General features: G+C 38.9%; 1 pseudogene; it reads right to left on the reverse strand.

Annotated features, from left to right (window-relative positions):
- Window positions 1-3,965: 3,965 nt before the first annotated feature.
- On the reverse strand, window positions 3,966-21,467 carry LOC143584850 (polyadenylate-binding protein-interacting protein 9-like; annotated as a pseudogene).
- Between the last annotated feature and the right edge of the window lie 979 nt (window positions 21,468-22,446).

Raw genomic sequence — 22,446 nt, forward strand, 5'->3', positions numbered from 1 at the left:
GTTGTAACGCTATATATAAGGTAAGTAAGATATGTATGCTTATGTGTATGAACGTGATAAAGTTAATAAAAGAAGGAAAGGATGGTTGTATGGTTGTATGGTTACGAAAAGGGTACCGAGCCCTAATAATACTCGAGGTATGATGTATGGTTGTATGGTAACGAAGAGGGAATCGAACCCTACTAATATTCGAGAACTAGGGAACCGAACCCTACTAATATTCGAGGAAAGAGGGTACCGAGCCCTAATAATACTCGAGGAAGGAGGGTACCGAGCCCTAATAATACTCGAGGAATGTAGGGCGTAATGCTCTTTATAACGTAAGATATGAAAGCAAGTTAATACAAAAGAAAGTATGAAAGTATGAAAGTATGATTGAAAGAATATAAGTTTATGTGTATTGTATAATGTATGATTAACTAGAACTCACTCAGCGTAGCTGACTTTTAGTATGCACGCAGGCGAGTAGGATGAGGCAGCTCGCTTGAGGAGATACGTGGCACTGAATAAGAGGCTGGCATCGGAAGATTCAAGACGTTTAAGTTTAATGTTTTGTTCATTTTGAAAGACAAGATGTTGTTTTAAGACAAGATGTGTTTTGCTATGAAATGTTTTACGAAAGTTTTTATATTCCGCGAATGTTTTAATTAACTTTGATATTTAGAACTGCGTTTATGAGTAAATCCAACACGAAAGTAGGGCTACCGGTAACGGGGCCTTACAATATATCAATCAACAATGAGATACAATACATTGGTAGAGCTATAAACATATAAAAGAAAAAGAAAATGTCGAAATCTTCAGATGGGAGATTAAAAATTAGAATGAGAAGTAGTATAAGCATTATAGTGACCAACAGCAAAACCGGGTGAATCATTTTGAAAAACTTTATTTTGGATAAATTTAATAAGAAGAATATTTGTTGTAAATGAAATGGGGTTAATAATTGGTTATTTATAGTGAAAATTTATAACCGTTTTACAACGGCTATATTACCGTTTTATAACGGTAACATTACCGTTTGTGTGTGTGTGTGTATATATATATAATATTAATTATTTTAAAGTAAGATAATAAATAAGATAATAAATACAGTTTATTTTATAAAATATATAATTATTATGCATAATAATAAGAATAAAATTGTTAGTGTAAATAATTCTAACTTTTAAATGATATATTAGTGTGCATATAAAAATTAGAATGGTTATCAAATTTTAATAAAAATGTTGTAAGTCCCCGCGGGGGGTGTCGCCGATCGATACGAGATCCGCACGAGGTCTAGGTGTGCGGAATCCTCCTAGACTCGTTTATTGGTGTAGAAGACGAAGAACACGATTACAGATACATAAACACACGAACAAACACACGAATGGGATAAACAAATCTGCAAATCTTTTATAAAATAACCAAAACACTTACATACCAAACATGAAAACAAATGACGGCCGACCCGAGGTGAGCTCTACCTCGGGTCATCCCACACGACTCTCTCTCTCGGTTTCTCTCTAGCTACTTGAACTTAACACACAAAACTCTAACTTTTCTGGATTTTCAACCTAAACAAGACACAGCCAATATATATAATCACAACTTCACGGGCTTGGGCTTGGGCCAGTAGGCGAAGTTGTTACAACTTCGCCAAAGGCGAAGTTGTTATAACTTCGCCTATGGCGAAGTTGTTCAAACTTCGTACTTCGTTTCGGCTGAACAGAATTGCATAGCGACGGTCACAAAACATGCACCAACAGACTCCCCTTTGACCGTTGCTCTCAATTCTAACAAACACAAAAGATCATCTGTTACAAAACATGCACCAACAGACTCCCTCTTAACTGATGATCTTCTGTTTGCTCTTCAACCAGCCGTGTCTGAAACTGTCTTGTAGCTTCACAAATCTACCAATCACCCAGCGTCTTCCATATCAGATCTCCCCTTCAGTGTAAGCTTCTCCGACTATATAGATTGAGGTCTTTGAAATGCATGCATCCCCGTGCCTAATTGATCATCTCAACCAATCACGTGAGTCCTTCTGACTTCACAACACGTGAAGTTGGGCTCCCTCCACAACTTCACCAACACGTCGGCATACGATAAGGTTTAATCTTCAACTATTCAACATCAAGTGATCAATTTCATCACAAAACCACCTTGACAGAATCTAACACACATGACCATTAATTAATCCGAAGCATCTTCAATCACCAGGGATAACGATCAAGAACATAAACACTTTAATTCCCGATTAAATCCAACTTGTTCCAGAATTTTCACTCTAATAAATAAGCATCACGTTTCAGGATCCAATTCTCGAACTCCTTGAAAATAACATAAATAATATGCTCTGACCGCAATCCAGTAATGACGAAAACCTTCAGTTCAATTTGACTTTCTTCAGTTGGTCAACCTCGAACAACAACAATTTCATTGCCCACAAACACCTAAATATGTGTCAACATCCAGTTTCAATCAATATCCCATTCACAACCTCAACTCCATATCCAGAGTTGACACGTATTTTTTCACACGTAAGACCAAGAGATAACAAGTTTCACTCGTTGACGGAACAACGTCTTCGGTCTCACAATAATCGTGTACACCTGGCCATACAGACGAAAACTCTTTTTTTTTTTTTTTAACTTCGCCTAAAGTCAACTTCGCCCCTCCTTAACTTCACAAATGTTTATACACATTATTGTTATTACTTAGTATATGTATATGCATAGATATATTTTCAATGCACATAATTAAAGAAGTGTTTATGATGCTTATGTAGATACCTTTGTGTCTATTACCTTTCTTGATTAGGATATAAGCGGCTTGTGCTGATAACGTGTTATAATATTAGCCTTAGTTACAACGATATTATTGAAGTAATATTTGAATAAATAAACAGGAGGATAAAAGGAAAGATGAGAATGTGTACTTGGATAATATTTCATTTACATTGTAGTATTATTTATACTACGTAAAAGTGAAACTGCCAACAAATTCATATTATTAGATTATTACTTGGAGTGTTCATGTGACCATATTTGACAATTGTGGAAAAGGTGTTATACAACTTGCCCAATTCGTCGGTGTATTCATAACAATATGACAATTGTGAAAATATATACTCTCTTTTAATAAACAACCTTTTGAAAATCCAACATGACAGTTTGTTTGAAGTTTGATAATACAAACCCACTTAAACAAACTTTTAGCTACAACAATGAAGTTTGAATTTTATCAAGTTTGGAAGTGACACATGTGTTCAAACCTTGGTAATTGTTCCTTGATTTAGATGCTCTTAGTAAGTGTACAACGCCTAGGGTGTAAACGGCCCAACCCGGGCATGACTAGCTAGGCTAGAGCTTGAGTCCGGCTCGGTTATTATTTATAAATCACGTAATATTATTTGAAATTACTTTATATAATTTTTTAATTATATATAACTTTTGTATATACAACCATATATATTTTATAATTATTTATCAAAATTCTATATATAATACTTTTTAAGTTATTATATAACTACACATCCAATATATAAAATAAAAAACTGTAGAAATAACTAGGATCGTTCAGGCTTAAGAGCCGGCTTAAACTCGATTAGTGAAGCTTGGGCTAAGACTCGTTTATTAAACAAGATATTTTTAGGCTCAAGCTCGTTTATCATTTATCGTTTACAAAATCTTATTCATAACTATTTTTTATATATTTTTTAATTGTAATTTATATATATAACATAATATATATTATATAATTACTTTTATCATGATTTTATATATAGCAAGAATTATTATATAAATATGCATTTAATATATTAAATACAAATTATATATTTATCATGACGAGTGGGGTCAAGCTCAACGAGTAAAACTCGGCTTATTTATTAAACAAGCTAATTTCAAGTCTCGGGCCAGTTTAAGCTTTGCTTGATTCGAATTTTTAGTGAGCCGGTCTCGAGCTCTCAACACCCATCATATGCAATGAAGTTTTGAACTTACTATTACAAACTCAACAAAAGCAATGCGGGTTATATGAACATTATCCACCAAAAGCCTCAGTCGAGAGACCTTCACGCAAAAAATTTAAATGACGGTTACAACCTCAGGTAATGAAAAATTTGTGATAAAATTCAAATTTTGAGGGTCGGTTTAACCTCACCACATCTTGTTTCAAAGAAATTCTTGACTTCGCTCTTTATTCTAGGAAATTGATTTAAAATCAGAAGTAAATAAGAAAAATGGTCACAAACCTTCTTGTCAATATTTGTACAGTAGACTGTTCTTGCGCACATCTCTCTTTCATCCTCTGATTAAATCCCAAAACATCAAGAGAAATAAATAGTAAGGTAGGTAAAAAAGAAGAATTAACATCATAAAAACCATATATATTGAAGTCACTCAACCTAATTTTGGCATATTAAATTCCCTCAACTAGTAAAATATACACGAAAAAGTCACCTAAACTAATTTTTGCATTAAATTAGCCAAAATATGATGGTAAAAATTTCTTCTTCTTCTTCTCTTTTTTTTATCTAACTATTTTCGCCTTTATTTAAAAAAGAGAAATCTGCTATTTGCCTTCCTGGTTTATATCGTCGCTGGATGGGTTAACCACTGAAAAATATTTTGCGAACTTTGGCCCACTGTGAAATTTTGGCGGGTCAGTTTGTGCCCTAGCCGTCAGTTGACCGTGAGTTGACTGACCAAAAAATGTTGAAATTACCGTTTTAACCCTGAGCCTATAATTAATTCTAAAACTTATATTTCAAAATCGTGTAGAGGCTGGGGTTCGAACCCCTAACCTCTTGTTTAACAACAAACAAAACTTACCATTTGAACTGAACTAATGTTTGTTATACTTACACAATATGAAATATATATTCATCACTTCCTCATCATCATCATCATCATCATCATCTACCTATCTTCATCATCTTCATATACCAAATGATTAATCAATCACTAAAGCCTTTTATAAATCAAAGATAGATGAACAAGCCTTTTATTCTTTATCACTGAAGCCAGCAACCACCGTCTCCGGTAACAACCGCCGCCCGTCACCGCCGCTACCACCTACCCTTCTCTCACTTCAATTTGTCTCTTCTCTTTTCTCATCTTCTCTTAAAATTGATCGTCGCCTGGAAACTTTGATTTGGAAAACATGACAGATCTCGTTCAATGAAATAATAATAATAATAAATAATAAATAATAATAATAATAATAATAATAATTGTTAGGCCATGATTTTTACACTGAGGATCCTTTATCCTTGATTGTCTTTTAGATGGTTTATCCGTAAAAAATATATCAGGATATAAAGGATCGACGATCCTCGGTATTATTTCTTTACTAATGATTGCATTCAGTATGGTGATGTGTTAGACAGGTGTAGTGACTCTAAAGACGTACTTGCATCAACTATCCTCACAGTGTATCCTATAGCTAGAATGTGGATCCAGGATCCTAATTCAATATAACTAATCATGGATGAATTCTCTAGAAGATTGATGATTAAATAACACCAACGGCTATGAGACTCGTTCTTCCGCTTATCTCGCTACTGGGTGGCTATTGGCACGTAGTCAAAGGTCGTGGAGCGGCTAAGTGGAAGACTTCCGAATAGATAGGAATTATTGTTATTATTATTATCTTATTTATACGAGATACGATCGAGCTAGAAACACACATGTACTTACACACACACTAGAGCAGAAATTAATACTCTCTACACACTAGCATACTCTGTAATCTCGATCATATTCTCCACCACATTTGTAACCAGCTTTCGTTCTATTAATATAATCGACGGTGATAGTTTTCACCGCCCGGGGGTTTTTTGTGCCGGAGACCACGATAACCATATACTCATCGATCAAAGGTTACCTTGTTGATCATTGACTAAAGTGCTTCGACCAAAGATTATCCTATTAATCCTTGACCGGAGTTATTTTACCAACGATTACCTCGATAAGTTTTGACCGAAGTAAGACTATCGTGATTAAGGGCTTTTTCCCTCGTAATCATACCTTTGTGTTCACCAATATCACGCTTATACACTTGTCATTGTCAAGTTAGCACCTTACCTCACTTAACAGATTTGGATACTTGATCCTTAGCAGATTTTTATCCAAAACAATTTGGCGCCCAACGTGGGGCAATTGGTGCTATAATCCATTTTATTCTTATCATTCTCAACTTTTTCATACCCATATCACTATCAATGGCCTCTCAATCAACCTCTGCTTCATCAACCATGCCGACTACGGTTCCTTTCTCATCGAGGACTTTTCCACCGATGCCTCCGCCAATCACGGGAACGCAACGGCCTGTTGCTGCTGGGAGCAAGACTCAACTACCAGTCTTCCAGAGCTTAAAAAATGTTGTTGTTGCTGCCCCGGTGGTTAATACTAACAGTGATGTTTCATCTATGTTTTCGCAGGTTAAAGCATACATGGAGCAACAGAACAAGACTAATCAGAGGATCCTACGTGAGATAGAGGATCTCAAGAAGAACATGAGGCCAGCAGAGGATCTCACCCCCTTGATGCCCAGGATGCTGGATTTCAGCAGTCCAGAATCCATGGCGCAGTTCTCGCAAGGATCATCCATCCTTCAACCAGGGTCCATGGGTCAGCAAACTCAAGGATCCTCGCTATTTCAGCCAGGATCATCTATCCTTCAACAGGGATCCATGGGTCAGCAGAATCAAGGATCCTCATATTATCGGTAATGATCGGTCATCCTTCCACAAGGATCCTATGGTACCCAACCTCAAGGATCCTTCACCCCGAATCAAGGACCCTTCTTTCCGAATCAAGGATCCTCAGGCTTCCAACATCAACGATCCTCCGAAGTCCATGAAGAAGATATAATCCCCATGCGGACCATAGCTTCTGGAGGACCTATTCCGATTGCTGACTCCTCTTATCCCAGATACTCGTCTGGAATACCAAACTCCACCCCGCAGAGAGGTAACTAGTATGATCCTATATCTTTAGATACTAACCATGTTCCCATGCATGATTCAGGTATCAACCAGGCCATGGCAGAGAATTACAGAAGCTAAAGGATATGATATCCAGTGTCCCGGGAGTGATACGTCCAATCCCTGAAATACCGGAGGGGAGTCACAAATTATCCAGATTCGCTCCGCCCATATGTGATACTGAAATCCCGAAGCGGTTTCAAACTCCCAACATGAAGACGTATGATGGGAGCACCGATCCTGAGGAACATGTTGCCCAATATCGGGAGAGAATGGAAATTAATCCTGTTCCTGAGAGACTCAAAGAGGCTTGCCTTTGTAAAGGATTTGGAGCCACACTAACAGGAGCTGCACTAAAATGGCTGCTAAGTCTCCCCCCTTTCTCGGTTACATCTTTCTCTCATTTAGTTAATTTGTTTAACACTCAATTTTCCTGTAGTCGAAAATTTGAGAGGTTAACCAGTGATTTATATCGTGTTATCCAGCCTAGTGATGAATCCCTTAGGGATTTCATTACCAGGTTTGGAAAGGAAGCTCTAGAAATCCCAAACCTTGATATGACTACTGCTGTTGAAGCATTCAAGATGGGAATTCAAAAGAGCTCCCCTTTTTATGATGATTTAGTGATGACTCCATGCAGGACATTAGATGAAGTCAGAAGCAGGGCATTAAGATACATCCGCTTAGAAGAAGATAAAAAGATCCAGGATCGTCTCGGGGGACAAACGAAGCAAGAAACTCCTGAAAAGAATAAAGGATCCTGGAATAGGAACAACAATTCGAAGCCGTACGCCATGTTTAACAATCAGAACGTACGGGCAGTTGAAGAAGGAGATGACGATGAAGACTATCCTTGCATCTCTGATTACTGTTTCTCTGTAGATACTCATGGCTTGATTTGTGCCATGAAAGATCTGGGAGAAAAAGCAAGGTGGCCCCGAAAGAATGAAAAGGTTGTCGGCTTCAAGGATAAGTCTAAGTGGTGCGCTTTTCACGAAGATTTTGGCCACGCGACAGACGAATGCATCGCCTTAAGGAAAGAAATTGGATACCTCCTGAGCAAGGGTCACTTTAAAGAACTCTTGGGAAGGAAGAAATCCAAGATCCAGAATCCTGAAGATCTTCCACAAAAAGCAACACCGCTACCGCCGGATGCTCATGTGATCAACTTTGTCTCCAGAGACTACGAATTGTTTAGAGATTCTTGTGCCGTAGCAGAGAGTCCCGTAGAAGAATTCGAGTTGGATAATGAGAGAAGACCACTCATCCCCACTACTCGAGTGACTGATCAGAGAATCTTTTTTAATTCAAGGATCCAGGATCCTCAACAAGACAAGCCAGATGTGCGAGCAGTTAATTTCATCTCGGGAGGTTCAGACATATGTGGAACTTCCTTCTCTGCCACAAAAAGATTCGCCAAGGAGATCAATATGGATAACGGAGATCTTCCAATAGTGTCGACCACATTAACAACAGACAAGAGAATCTTCTTCGATGAGGAAGACAAGCTGAACATTCAGGATCCTCATCATGACGGTTTGATTATTACTTTATTTATCTCTAACCATTATGTACGCAGGATCCTAGTAGACGGCGGTAGCTCGGTCAACATTATCCAACATGATGTCCTTAAGAAAATGAACATCCCGGATTCAGAAATCATCCCTAGAACATCGGTGCTAGTTGGTTTCAGTGGCGAAACCAAGAAGACACTGGGGGACATCAACCTCCCAATTTATATCGAAGGGTTAAATTCATACCAAAAATTTTGTGTTATAGATAACCTTTCCTGTTGCAATGTTATTTTAGGTAGGCCGTGGCTCCATGGAATGAAGGCTGTAGCCTCAACTTACCACCAGTGCATCAAGTTACCTACGTCTTGGGAGTTGTAAATATAGTAGGTAACCAAGCGGAGGCCAAGAATTATTATTCATCATCAATGAAGCCAACAACCAAGCCGACCATAGCATAGCAACTACAGCAACATCCTAGGGACGTGATGGAAGCTCAGGAGAAAGACCTTAAAGAAGTATCATTGGACCCCGAGGATCCTGAAATAAAGGTGTTCCTAGGATCCAGTATCCCAAGTAAGATTGAGGAGGATATAATATCCTTCTTAGGGCGAAGAAGATCTACCTTTGCCTTCAAGCACTCGGACATGACAGGTATTTCAAAAGAGGTAATCACTCATAAACTCGGCCTTGATTTATCTTTTAAACCCGTCCATCAGAAGCGAAGGAAATTCGCTCCTGAGAGGAACAAGATCATACAAGAAGAAGTTGAAAAACTTCTTAAGGCCGGTATGATCAGAGAGGTTCAATATCCTCGATGGCTAGCTAATGTGGTCGTTGTTTCAAAAAAGAATGGAAAGTGGAGGGTGTGTGTCGATTTTACTGATTTAAACAAGGCATGCCCCAAGGATCCTTTCCCATTACCACATATAGATTCCATGGTGGATGCAACGGTAGGACATGAAATGCTTACCTTTATGGATGCTTCCTCTGGATTCCAACAAATTCAGATGGAACCATCTGATCAAGAGGATACATCATTCATGACTCCTACCGGCATATACTGTTATACTGCTATGCCGTTTGGACTAAGAAATGCAGGGACAACATACCAAAGATTAGTCAACATGATGTTCAAGGATCAATTGGGTAAGACTATGAAGGTCTACATAGATGATATGGTGGTAAAATCAAAGAAAGCTGAGGATCACCTTAGAGACCTCGAGGAAGCATTCAACATCCTCGACCAATATAACATGAAACTGAATCCGTCAAAATGCCACTTTGGTGTTAAGGCTGGAAAGTTTCTGGGATATATGGTGACTAAGAGAGGAATTGAAGCAAGCCCCGAGCAGATTGAAGTCATCCTCAATTTGAAGTCTCCTGCAAATACAAAGGATGTCCAAAGGCTCACAGGAAGAATAGCCGCTCTCAACCGATTCATCTCAAGATCCTCCGAGAAATGTAAAGACTTCTACGGTATTCTTAGAAAGAATAAGAAGTTTGAATGGACAGAAAAACATGAGGCGGCACTCAAGTCGTTGAAGGATTACTTATCCTCAGCACCATCCTTAATGAAGCCTGTGGATGGAGAATCCTTGTATTTATACTTAGCAGTTTCAGTTAATGCAGTAAGTGCTGTTCTCGTTAAGGATCATGAAGGTGAACAACACCCCGTATATTATGTAAGTAAAATTCTGTTAAATGCAGAAGCCAGGTATTCTCATCTTGAAAAATTAATTCTTGCTTTAATTATGGCTTCTACTAAATTGAGACATTATTTTGAAACTCATCCTATTATTTTGAGAACTAATTATCCTTTGAAGAATGTTCTCAGAAAACCAGAGTTGTCAAGAAGAATGGCCAAATGGGCAGTGAAGTTAAGTGCATATGATATCCAGTACGAGCCAAGAACAGCAATCAAGTCTCAAGAACTGGCGGACTTTGTGGCTGATTTCACTAGTGATCTACAAAAAGAAGCTGACTTGGAGGTCCAACAACTGGGAAAGATCAAGGATCCTTGGATCCTCTTCACAGATGGAGCATCCAACGTAAGAGGAACGGGATTGGGCATACTACTGAAATCGCCACAAGGGGACATAATACCCCAGTCCATTGCATGTGCATTCCAAGCTACCAACAATGAAGCAGAATACGAAGCACTTATAGCAGGTTTACTCTTAGCCAAAAATATGAGGATCAGGTATCTTCAAGTTTATATGGATTCTTTACTCATTACTAACCACTTTAACGGTTCTTATACCGTAAAAGGTGAAAATATGATCAAATATATAGAAATTGTGAAGGAATTAGCAAAATCCTTCGAAGTGTTTAGTATAGTACAGGTACCAAGAGAAGAAAATGTCGGGGCAGACGCTTTGGCAAATCTAGCCTCATCCTTAAAAATACCAAAAAAAACCAAGATCCCAATTATTCACATACTCTCGCCAGCAATAGGAGAGCAAGAAGTTGGGGAAATAACAAATGATAAGCAGATTGTGCTTTGGGATCCATTATCCTTGGACAATCAAGGATCCTGGATCCTCCCGATCAAAAAGTATATACAAACAGGAGAAATTCCAACAACAGAGAATCCCAGATCCTTCAAACTCAAGGTATCACAGTACATTGTATTAGATGATATGCTATATAGAAAATCTCTTGCATGTCCATACTTAAGATGCATTGAGGATCCTGAGATCAAAGAAGTACTCAAGGATTTTCATGAAGGAGATTGCGGTAATCACACAGGTGGAAGAGCATTATTTTCTAGAATACTTAGAACCGGATACTTCTGGCCAACAATGAAGAAGGATGCAGTGGAGTATTCAAGGAAACGTGATGCTTGTCAAAGACATGCAAACATCCTTCATTAGCCAGCAGAGCATTTATATCCTATATCCTCCTCATGGCCTTTCATGAAATGGGGTATGGATATTGTAGGTAAGTTACCAAAAGCACCCGGTGGAAAAGTCTTTTTGCTTGCCATGACTGACTACTTCTCCAAATGGATTGAGGCAGAAGCATTTGTACAAGTCCGAGAAAGGGAAGTAATATCTTTTATTAAACGAAATATTATAACTAGATTTGGTATTCCTGCTGAAATTATTTGTGACAATGGTTCCCAGTTTATCAGGAACAGAACCACTAACTTTTGTGACAGTTGGGGCATCAAAATGATTACTTCCACTCCGGTTCATCCTCAAGCCAATGGTCAAGCAGAGTCTAGCAACAAGATCATCATCAACAATCTGAAGAAGAAGCTAGGATCCAAGAAGGGAAAATGGGCTGAAAAACTTCCTTATGTTCTTTGGGCAGACAGAACAACTCCAAAGAATGCAACAGGTCAAACACCCTTTTCACTGGTGTTTGGATCCGAAGCAGTAATTCCCACAGAAATGGTGGTTCCTACTGCGAGAACGAGCATCCGTGATCCTCAAGCCAATGAGGATATCCTTCTTGAAGACTTGGATACTATAGAAGAACTCAGAGACCTAGCAAAGATCAGAATGGCAGCTTATCAACAAAGGGTAGCTGGGGTATACAACAAAAATATCATAATCAGAAGATTTCCGGAAGGAGATTTGGTTTTAAGGAAAGCCTTCCAAAACACAACAAATCCGGCTGATGGGAAGCTAGCGCCCAAATGGGAAGGACCTTATCAGATTGAGTCGGAAGCAGGAAAGGGGGCATATCATTTGCTTACAATGGAAGGTAATAGACTACCAAGAGCATGGAATGCTATCCACCTAAAGAAATATTTTTTCTAATTAGGATCCAATATCCTGAGAGGATATATTATCCTTAAAGGATCAAGGATCTTAAAATAGGTAATATCTATCTGATTACTTATCATTTTATATTCTTGTTATTCTAAGGATAATATATTTTTAACGTTCATCTTTTCCAAGTTTTTAAGTAACAATGCAGATTCTAAGGAGAAGTTCAATGTATAAGAGATTGGACACATCTCCTTTACATATAAGGTACTTTACTATTTCCCTTGGCTTTGCCCACGATTGGGTATGACCCCCGATGGTCATATCCCCTAAGGTTTAAAGGTTTTCACCTTTCTCACGATCGCCAGTTGCGCACGATATCCGACGTATAGTCCGAGGCAGCGGGACCAGTACACGTTTAGTGGCTGACAATTTCGTTGTTTTCGGCTATATGGAGGATCCTACGATATATGGTAGACGTACCATTTCCTAAGGTTTAAGGGGTTTTCACCTCTTCTCAAGGGCCTTGTCGCCAGTTTAACCCTAAGGTTTAATGGGTTTTCACCTCTTCTCAAGGGCCTTGTCGCCAGTTTACCCCTAAGGTTTAAGGGGTTTTCACCTCTTCTCAAGGGCCATGTCGCCAGTTTAACACCAGATTATTGGGCTTGTCCCCAGAATATTTGTTGGGCTTGTCCCTAGTTTATTGGGCTTGTCCCCAGAATATTTGTTGGGCTTGTCCCCAGTTACACGGGCTTGTCCCTAGAAAATTTGATGGGCTTGTCCCCAGTTTATTGGGCTTGTCCCCAGAATATTTGTTGGGCTTGTCCCCAGTTTATTTTATGGGCTTGTCCCCATCTTAACGGATTTGATCCCAATTAATAATATGAATTATTTGCAGCGAATTTTCTAAGTTATTACTGAAGATCGAGAAACTAAGGATCCCGGATCCTAAAACTACTCTTGTAAGGAACATTAAGAGTTCAATACTTCTGGTAACTTAGGTCTATCTAGACCTTCTGGTATGATCTTTATCGTTAAACTTAATCTTGTTATTCATTGCAATAAATTTGGATATTCCAATTGAAAAGACTATTTTCTTAAAGTTATTTGAATACTAAAAATTTGTCTATCTTAAGGATACTTTATCTTAAAATTTATGATTTAAGGATATTCTTTTCTAAATATTTTCTTCCTTAAGGATATTTTATTCTAAAAAATTTTTAAGGATCTTTTATCCTAGAAACCTTTTACTTAAGAATATTTGTCAAACTATTAATAACGCTAAAAGTTATATCTAACAAATTTTTGAAGATAAATAACTTGTAAATAGTCAAAAGATTTATATATTAATTAAGATAAGCCCCGAGGACTTATCCAAAATTACCTAACCCGGACTTCACCATACGAAAATATGGACCACATCCGGGTTAAGTAAAAGCTACTAATAGTTCATAAAGTGCAGGAAATTAAAAACAGGGGCAACAAAGGCTTCATCCCCACAAACAGAGGATCCATCCACCTTTTTCACCCCCGCAGATTGTCTTAAGGATCATATATCCTTTATCCTAAATACTATTGTTTAATACAGACCATAGTATTTTTTCATAAAAACACAATAAAAACAAAATAAAACGGGCTTAGGCCTTGTCTTTCGTATCCTTCATCGCCCGTTCATATGATTGTCTTCACCTCCACCAGTGACTCGTTTCCACCTTCAGCTTCATTCAGATCCTTCACACCGCTTGTTCCTGCTTCGCCCGCTTCAACCATTATAGCTTCAGTCTCATCCTCGCCTCCATTCAAGTCGATCAAGGATTGCTTCCATTCTTTGATCTCCCATGAAGACTTATCAAAAGATGGATCGTTAGCTTCTGTAAACATTTTGATTCTGGCCTCAAAGATTGACTTGGCTGCCCATACTTTCGCTTCTTCGGCAACCCGATTGATTTCGTCCTGCATCTGGACGGCCAAAGCAGCAGCATGTGCCTCTATCTCTCTTTTCTCTTTGGTCATCTTCGAGAGGGCTTTCTCCTTGGCAGCAGCCGTTGATCTCAACACAGCGAGGGTCTTCTTATGCTCTGCGACAGTCTTCTCATAGTGGTGTCGGGCAGAATTAATGGCCTATGAGTGAAAGCGGAATAAATTTAGGAAGATGCTTGGAATAATAGAAATTAACAAAGATAAAGGATCCTTACAGAAGAAAGCATGTCCAGAATCTGCTTTTCGGTGTCAAAGGGATCCTCCGTATCTGAACTCCTCTTTCTCTTGGATCCAGACTTTGTTCGAGTTGTGATCAGGCGAGGCTCGGATGTAGGGGTTGATTTCGGGGTCTTTTTCTTGGTAAGCATGCAATAAATATCCTTAAGGGAAAACTTGGAAGCAGATTTTCCTGATTTCGGAGCACCTATAAACAACAAATTGACAGATAAGTTTTCAAATTATTAATACTTTTTATATTAAGAGTTAATATTCTTACTTGGCATAACTGATTCTGAGTTTGATCTTTGAAAAGCTTCGACAAACTTTGCTTGAAAAGTCCTAATTGCAGGATCTAATGACAGAAACCTCTTCACTCTATCTTCAACTCCTGGAAGATCAGCCAACAATTCGAAATTTTCAACTGCACAAATGATAAAAACTATTAGCAGAAGGATAGAATATCCTGTCTTAGTAACCTAAGGATCCTGGATCCTACCCTTTGGTATCCACTTTTTGGGAAGGTTAGTTCCACCCGGAATAGAATCTCGTCTTACGAAGAAAAATTGGTTTTTCCAAAGGGTACTATTAAGGGTGACTTTGGAAATGGGATTTTCTTGGTGAGGTTTTGATTTAAAGACAAAGCGTTGGGACCCGTGGGTAACAAGATTGTATTGATACGCTAATTCTTCTAAGCCGAACTCGAATCCTTCTTCTACGAATATCCTTTCTATTGTATGAAGGACTCTCCACAACATTGGCATGGCCTGGATATAAAAAATTCCCGCTAAATTGAAGAACCTTGGTGTGAAACTGGGGAAAGGATACTTATAACCGATGAGAAACGGTTGGGCCGGAAAGCAAACCCAGTTTTTCGAAATGCTGTCAGTACGAGCTGCAGGATCGAAGGTTCGAAAAACTGTGTCCACTGGAAAATGTGATCGGATTTCATCGTTATCCGAATCTGTGAATTTACAGATTTCGGAGGAGGGTGATTGAAGGAGATTTTGTGAATAAAGGTCATCAGGATGGAAAAAAGAAGAGGAGGAAGATGTAGAAGCAGTTGACATGTTGAAGGAAGATTAACGAAAAGAAAGAAAGATACCTGAGGGACGCTTGGATATGTGGTTATAAGAATATTATAGTTATCATATATATAGGCGGCGCATAATTATGGTTTGTGGATATTAAACCACCTGACACACGTCTAATCACCTTCTGTTTTGCAGGATTTCAAATTTCAAAATGACAGCTGTTTCACACAATCACCCGCCATTTTGGGGGCAATTGTTAGGCCATGATTTTTACACTGAGGATCCTTTATCCTTGACTGTATTTTAGATGGTTTATCCGTAAAAAATATATCAGGATATAAAGGATCGACGATCCTCGGTATTATTTCTTTACTAATGATTGCATTCAGTATGGTGATGTGTTAGACAGGTGTAGCGACTCTAAAGACATACTTGCATCAACTATCCTCACAGTGTATCCTATAGCTAGAATGTGGATCCAGGATCCTAATTCAATATAACTAATCATGGATGAATTCTCTACAAGATTGATGATTAAATAACACCAACGGCTATGAGACTCGTTCTTCCGCTTATCTCGCTACTGGGTGGCTATTGGCACGTGGTCAAAGGTCGTGGAGCGGCTAAGTGGAAAACTTCCGAATAGATAGGAATTATTGTTATTGTTATTATTTTATTTATACGAGATACGATCGAGCTAGAAACACACATTTACTTACACACACACTAGAGCAGAAATTAATACCCTCTACACACTAGATAATCGACGGTGATAGTTTTCACCGTCCGGGGGTTTTTTGTGCCGGAGACCACGATAACCATATACTCATCGACCAAAGGTTACCTTGTTGATCATTGACTAAAGTGCTTCGACCAAAGATTATCCTATTAATCCTTGACCGGAGTTATTTTACCAACAATTACCTCGATAAGTTTTGACCGAAGTAAGACTATCGTGATTAAGGGCTTTTTCCCTCGTAATCACACCTTTGTGTTCACCAATATCACGCTTATACACTTGTCATTGTCAAGTTAGCACCTTACCCCACTTAACAGATTTGGATACTTGATCCTTAGCAGATTTTTATCCAAAACAATAATAATAATAATAATAATAATAATAATAATAATAATAATAATAATAATAATAATAATAACAAAAACAAAAGTAAAAAATGAATGAACTTATAGTGAATTCAACTTCAGCATGTTCCTTGTCTTTGTACAGTGATCTACCCAGTCATGAATAAAAAACATCAATTAAAATAATTTAAACCTAGTCATAAAAGAATGTTGATCAAATAATTTATTACCTGGTAAATCCATGGATTTATTTGCTCATGTACCAAACCAACCAAACAGATCTAGGAATCTTCCAACCCCATCATCTTCCGCCGCCGTCACCGGCGAGATGACGTCGCTATTCTCATCCACCTTCATTCCATCAAACCCACTTCACAAACACCTAACCAAACCACCAACCACCACCACCAAACCCTACCGTTCGTCATCACCTCCGGCAAAGGCGGCGTCGGCAAGACCACCGCCAATGTATGGTATGTATATATGTAGGGATCTTTTTTAAGAAAAGTGGGCAGATCTGAAATATCTTGAAATGGGTATAAAGAAATTTGTAAAAAAAAATATGATCTGGCTTCCTCATCATGATCATTCTATCTTCACCATCATCATGGAGGTGCGACGAGGAGGGTGCGACAGGAGGGTGGAGGTGCGGCGGTGGTGGAGGTGCGACGGGAGGGTGGAGGTGCGGCGGTGGTGGAGGTGCTACGGGGAGGGTGGACGGGAGGGTGATGAGGTTGATGATGATGAAGCTTCATCAGATCATTATTATTATTATTATCTATTATTAATTTATTGTTATTATTATAATGTACAATGACAACTTTACCCTTCACCAATAACAGTCAACGCTTGGTCAACTAACGGCAGGAGTCAAAAAACCCGCCGAAGAAACACAGACGTGCAAAATGCCCAATTTCGTTTTCAGTGTTATTCCATCCAGCGACGATATAACCCAGGGAGGCAAATTGCATATTTCTCTTTAAAAAAAATCACAGATACTTGTGTTTTAGACAAGTATAGGGACTTTTATTAACAAAAAATAGTTTAGTGACTTTTTATTGTATTTTTTACAAGTTGGGAGATTTTAACACACCAACATCAGGTTGAGAGACTTCTCATGAAAAATAATAATGTACACTGATTTTTATGGTATCAAGTTATCAACACAAAACAGAAATATAATAGATATTATCAATCTTTGAATAAATTTTGGAGAGTAGTATCTCAAGACTCTGTAACTACTAATGATTCGAAACAACATAAGACCTACATACCCTTGGGAGGAAAGTTGGATTCACAGGAAGGATGACGGTTTTCGAGGGCAAAACAATAATTTGAGAAAAACCAAGCATCGCACCGCCAAGGTTTAGCGCAGCCGGCAGCCCTTGCAGAGTCTGCAGCATGTTAATGTAAACTTCTAAAAGTTGTTCATTTACTGGTAAACTAAAAAGGTAAAAAAGAAAATGTCATACTCTCGTCACCAAACTCAACGAACGCAAAGTGCAGACGTGAATGTGGATCGCCATAAACCCGACAATCCAAAACCTTAATAGTTAACCATGTTAAAGAAACCCTTTTGATAATATGAATTCTATGAAAAAAATAGTACATAATAATATATTAATATATAAGTTGTGTTTCACTAACATTGTGATCGATATCCGATACATAAACAGTTCTCTTAATGCTATCTTCTCGTTGAGCTTTGAAAGATGACGGTCTCCGAGAGTTGCCATAGTTATTTCTCCTCTAATTTAAGAAAACAAAAATTGAAAAATGAACTCTTTTAGTGTTTTGATGTTCAAAGTAATAGAACCAGGGGTGTAAAACATTTATCTAAACGAGTCAACCAGTTGGTGGAAAGTCCATGACTTAGCAAAACCCAATTTTGTATAATACACAACAAAATTTTAACTACAAACGCGATTGAAGAGGTAGGTCCCAGCAGAGCCCAGTTGGACCCGCAAGACTCACCTCAAAGAGGGACGTCTGCGCAGTTGAAACCGCAAGACTCACCTTCAACAGGGACGTCTGCAAAGGCTAAACTCGCAAGACTCACCTTGAAGAGAGACGTCTGCGCAGAAACCAACTGGATCCGCAGGACCCACCATGCTCAGAGACGTGACGTCCTTACGCGCAGTACGCAAGCTGTTCCTGCAGGAAAAGCCTCCCAATGGTCGACGTACTCCGCCTGTTCCCGCAGTAACGGATACTAGCCATCAGGGAAGGCTACCCGCGCAGCAAGGCTACACGCACAAGGCACTTAACTCTTAAATAATTCAGTAATGTCACCTGAAGAAGGAGTGAGCAAGCCGGGAACACTCCCGCCCAAAGCCGGGAATACTCCCGCCCAAAGCCGGGAATACTCCCGCCCAAATGAGCCAGTCCGTACGCTACTGGAGGACCTTTTGTACTGTACCTGACGAGGTATGGACAAAAGGTCTTACCAAAGCAGCGACAGCTCACTGTGACAAAGGAATAGTACACAGCCGGCCTGGTCACTATCAGCCGCTGCCTACTCACCAACCCCTTGACATACTTAGCACCTGCAGGGAATTGAAGCCAAGAATACCTCGGCAACCAAGTAACTATAAGACGGGTGCGGGTACAGTGTCAAGGCAAAACCCTTCACATACTTAGCACCCGCAGGGAATTGAAGCCAGGAATACCTTGGAAGTAAAGTAACTATAAGACGAGTGCGGGTAAAGTGTCAAGGCGAAACCCTTCACATACCTAGCACTCCGCAGGGAATTGAAACCAAGAAGGATCTTCTGGGCCATGCTTGCGGAAACGGGAATAACATCCCCGCATAGCGGGAACGTCGAGAACTAGATTGCTGGTAGCTCCAAGATGGAATTGGTTGTTTTAACATAATTGATCACTATGTTCAAAACTACCAAAACCTCATGGAGAATCTACACAAGTGGAACTCAACGCTCCTGACTTGCGAGGAGGTTACAGACCTACCCGCATCATACCCAAAGATCAAGCAGAAAAGTCGGGAATTTCTGCATGTGACATTAGGACTTCCGCGGGAAGAATCCCCATGGAAAACCTTAAAACTAAACCCTTTTCAAAACCCATTGCTTAAGTCCAAAAGTTCACCTCACTTATTAACAATTCATGAGAAGAACATTGGACTGGGGGGACTTGAAGAGGTAGGTTCCAGCTGAGCCCAGTTGGACCCGCAAGACTCACCTCAAAGAGGGACGTCTGCGCAGTTGAAACCGCAAGACTCACCTTCAACAGGGACGTCTGCGCAAAGGCTAAACTCGCAAGACTCACCTTGAAGAGAGACGTCTGCGCAGAAACCAACTGGATCCGCAGGACCCACCATGCTCAGAGACGTGACGTCCTTACGCGCAGTACGCAAGCTGTTCCCGTAGGAAAAGCCTCCCAATGGTCGACGTACTCCGCCTGTTCCCGCAGTAACGGATACTAGCCATCAGGGAAGGCTACCCGCGCAGCAAGGCTACACGCACAAGGCACTTAACTCTTAAATAATTCAGTAATGTCACCTGAAGAAGGAGTGAGCAAGCCGGGAACACTCCCGCCCAAAGCCGGGAATACTCCCGCCCAAATGAGCCAGTCCGTACGCTACTGGAGGACCTTTTGTACTGTACCTGACGAGGTATGGACAAAAGGTCTTACCAAAGCAGCGACAGCTCACTGTGACAAAGGAATAGTACACAGCCGGCCTGGTCACTATCAGCCGCTGCCTACTCACCAACCTGTCGTAGCACGTGCATAGCCTGCAGTTTGTGGAAAAGAATAGTACACAGCCGGCCTGGTCACTATCAGCCGCTGCCTACCCACCAACTACCAGCATGGCATGTGCGTAGCCCACAGTTGGCAGAACAGGAATACTATTCAGCCGGCTGTACCTTCTTGGAAACCTACCTTCGGCTATAAATACTCCAACACCTTGGAATGGTATGGACACATTACATTATCTTACATTATCTGATATCTCATTATCTTATCTTCTCTAGCAATCTCTTAATATACACTTATATTCAAGAGCAATCTACTCTGATTTTCACGCCGGAGGGTGGTCACAAGGAGGCACCCCCCCTTCTCAGTGACGAGCTCACGGTGTCTGTTTTGCAGGTCATCAGAGGAACCATCTTGCCGGACCTAACCCTCGTGGGAAACATCTATTTAACCCCCAGATTATCCGTAATCTGCCCGGGGTCAATTAGTGTTTCTTCAGCGATAATATAAGAAAATTATCGAACATGTACGTGACAAAAATATTATCCAAATGATTTAAGGTTGTATACTCCTATCATATTTGATGACCTTTATTAACATATGAAAGAAATCCAGAATCAACCATCCAAGATTATATTAAGAATCGCAAATCGAAAACTTTTATTTATATATTTTTCTTTCAAGGTTCCTCATTTTAAACCAATAAAACATCAAGAAAATTAGCAGAAAAACATTAACTTGTCACACACCCTGAAAATTTAAGAAACATTAATAAATAAATAAAAATGATCTTCTTATATCATAGCTACATTAGAAAGCAATATTTGGTAAAATTATGACACAAATTCAAGAATTTAACATAACCGGCCAACAAAATTTTAATAATCTAAACTATGACCCGTTAGCCAATAATAACTTTACACTGATATAATATAAAGTTTAGGTAGAGAGATAGGTACCCTTGGGTTATTGGGATATCCTTCAATCCCAGGATGATTGTGATCAGTTGATGAGTAAGATGGAAAAAATTCCTTAGCCAAAGGATTCAGTTTCAAAGAAGACAACATATCATTATATCAACAATAAATTCTTGCATTTTAATTTCTGATTTTGGACCCAAATTAGTCACATTATTACTATTTTTATTATTATCATCGGAATGTACCAAATCAAGACTCTCACTTTCCATACTCTTGACCACAGAAGCCTCAGTTTCAGGTCCAGCAGCCATAGAATTTATAAAAATTCAATTTTTTTATCAAAACCAAGAAAAAAAAAAGAATGAAAAGTGTTGATTAAAGAAGGAAGTTGAGGGTGAAGAAAGTAAGCAGTGTGGTGTTCATAGTTCTGATAATTGTGGTATTGCAAAATTAGCTAAAAAAGAACAGCTTCTGAGTATAGAGAATGGGTATTTTGAGCAATTTGATTTTGATCGGGTTTCTACGAGAGAAACAGGAAGCCTTTCTGTTTTGTTGTTTTTATAAACAACATCGGCGGATGGGTTTGCTGAAAAAATGTTGGAAAATTTAGAAAATGTGAATGGAAATAAATTATTGTAATAATAATATACGGGTCAAGTTATTCTACAAAGGGTAATAAAAATGAGAAGTGTGAGAAGCCATAAATAATTGACATGTGTCAAGTGGGGACCAAAGGAAAAAGGGTATAAAGGTAATTGTACACATTTTCTCTCCCCACATGCAAGACACATGTTAATACCCTCATCATTTTAGAACGTTTATAACTTTTTCGTATAATTTTAAAAAAAAAAAATTTTTATCATAATAACAAGCGTTTTTTTTATCTTTAATATGAGTATGATTTTTGTTATATAAAATTTAAAACAAAAATCACGTCATTGTGTCTTTTCGCACACCATTGTGTCTTTTCGCTTATCATTGTGTTTTTTTCGTCATTGTATTTTTTCGCACACCATTGTGTCTTTTCGCTTATAATTGTGTCTTTTTTCGTCATTGTGTCTTATCGAACACCATTGTGTGTTTTCGCTTATCATTGTGTCTTTTTTCGTCATTGTGTCTTTTCGCACACCATTGTGTCTTTTCGCACACCGTTGTGTCTTTTCGCTTATAATTGTATCTTTTTTCGTCATTGTGTCTTTTCGCACACCGTTGTGTCTTTTCGCTCATAATTGTGTCTTTTTTCGTCATTGTGTCTTTTCGCACACCATTGTGTCTTTTCGCTTATCATTG

This window comes from Bidens hawaiensis, unplaced genomic scaffold, assembly GCF_021521415.1.
Source record: "Bidens hawaiensis isolate Kalapana, Puna unplaced genomic scaffold, B.hawaiensis_p1.1 tig00001575_1, whole genome shotgun sequence".
Classification (NCBI taxonomy): Eukaryota; Viridiplantae; Streptophyta; class Magnoliopsida; order Asterales; family Asteraceae; genus Bidens; species Bidens hawaiensis.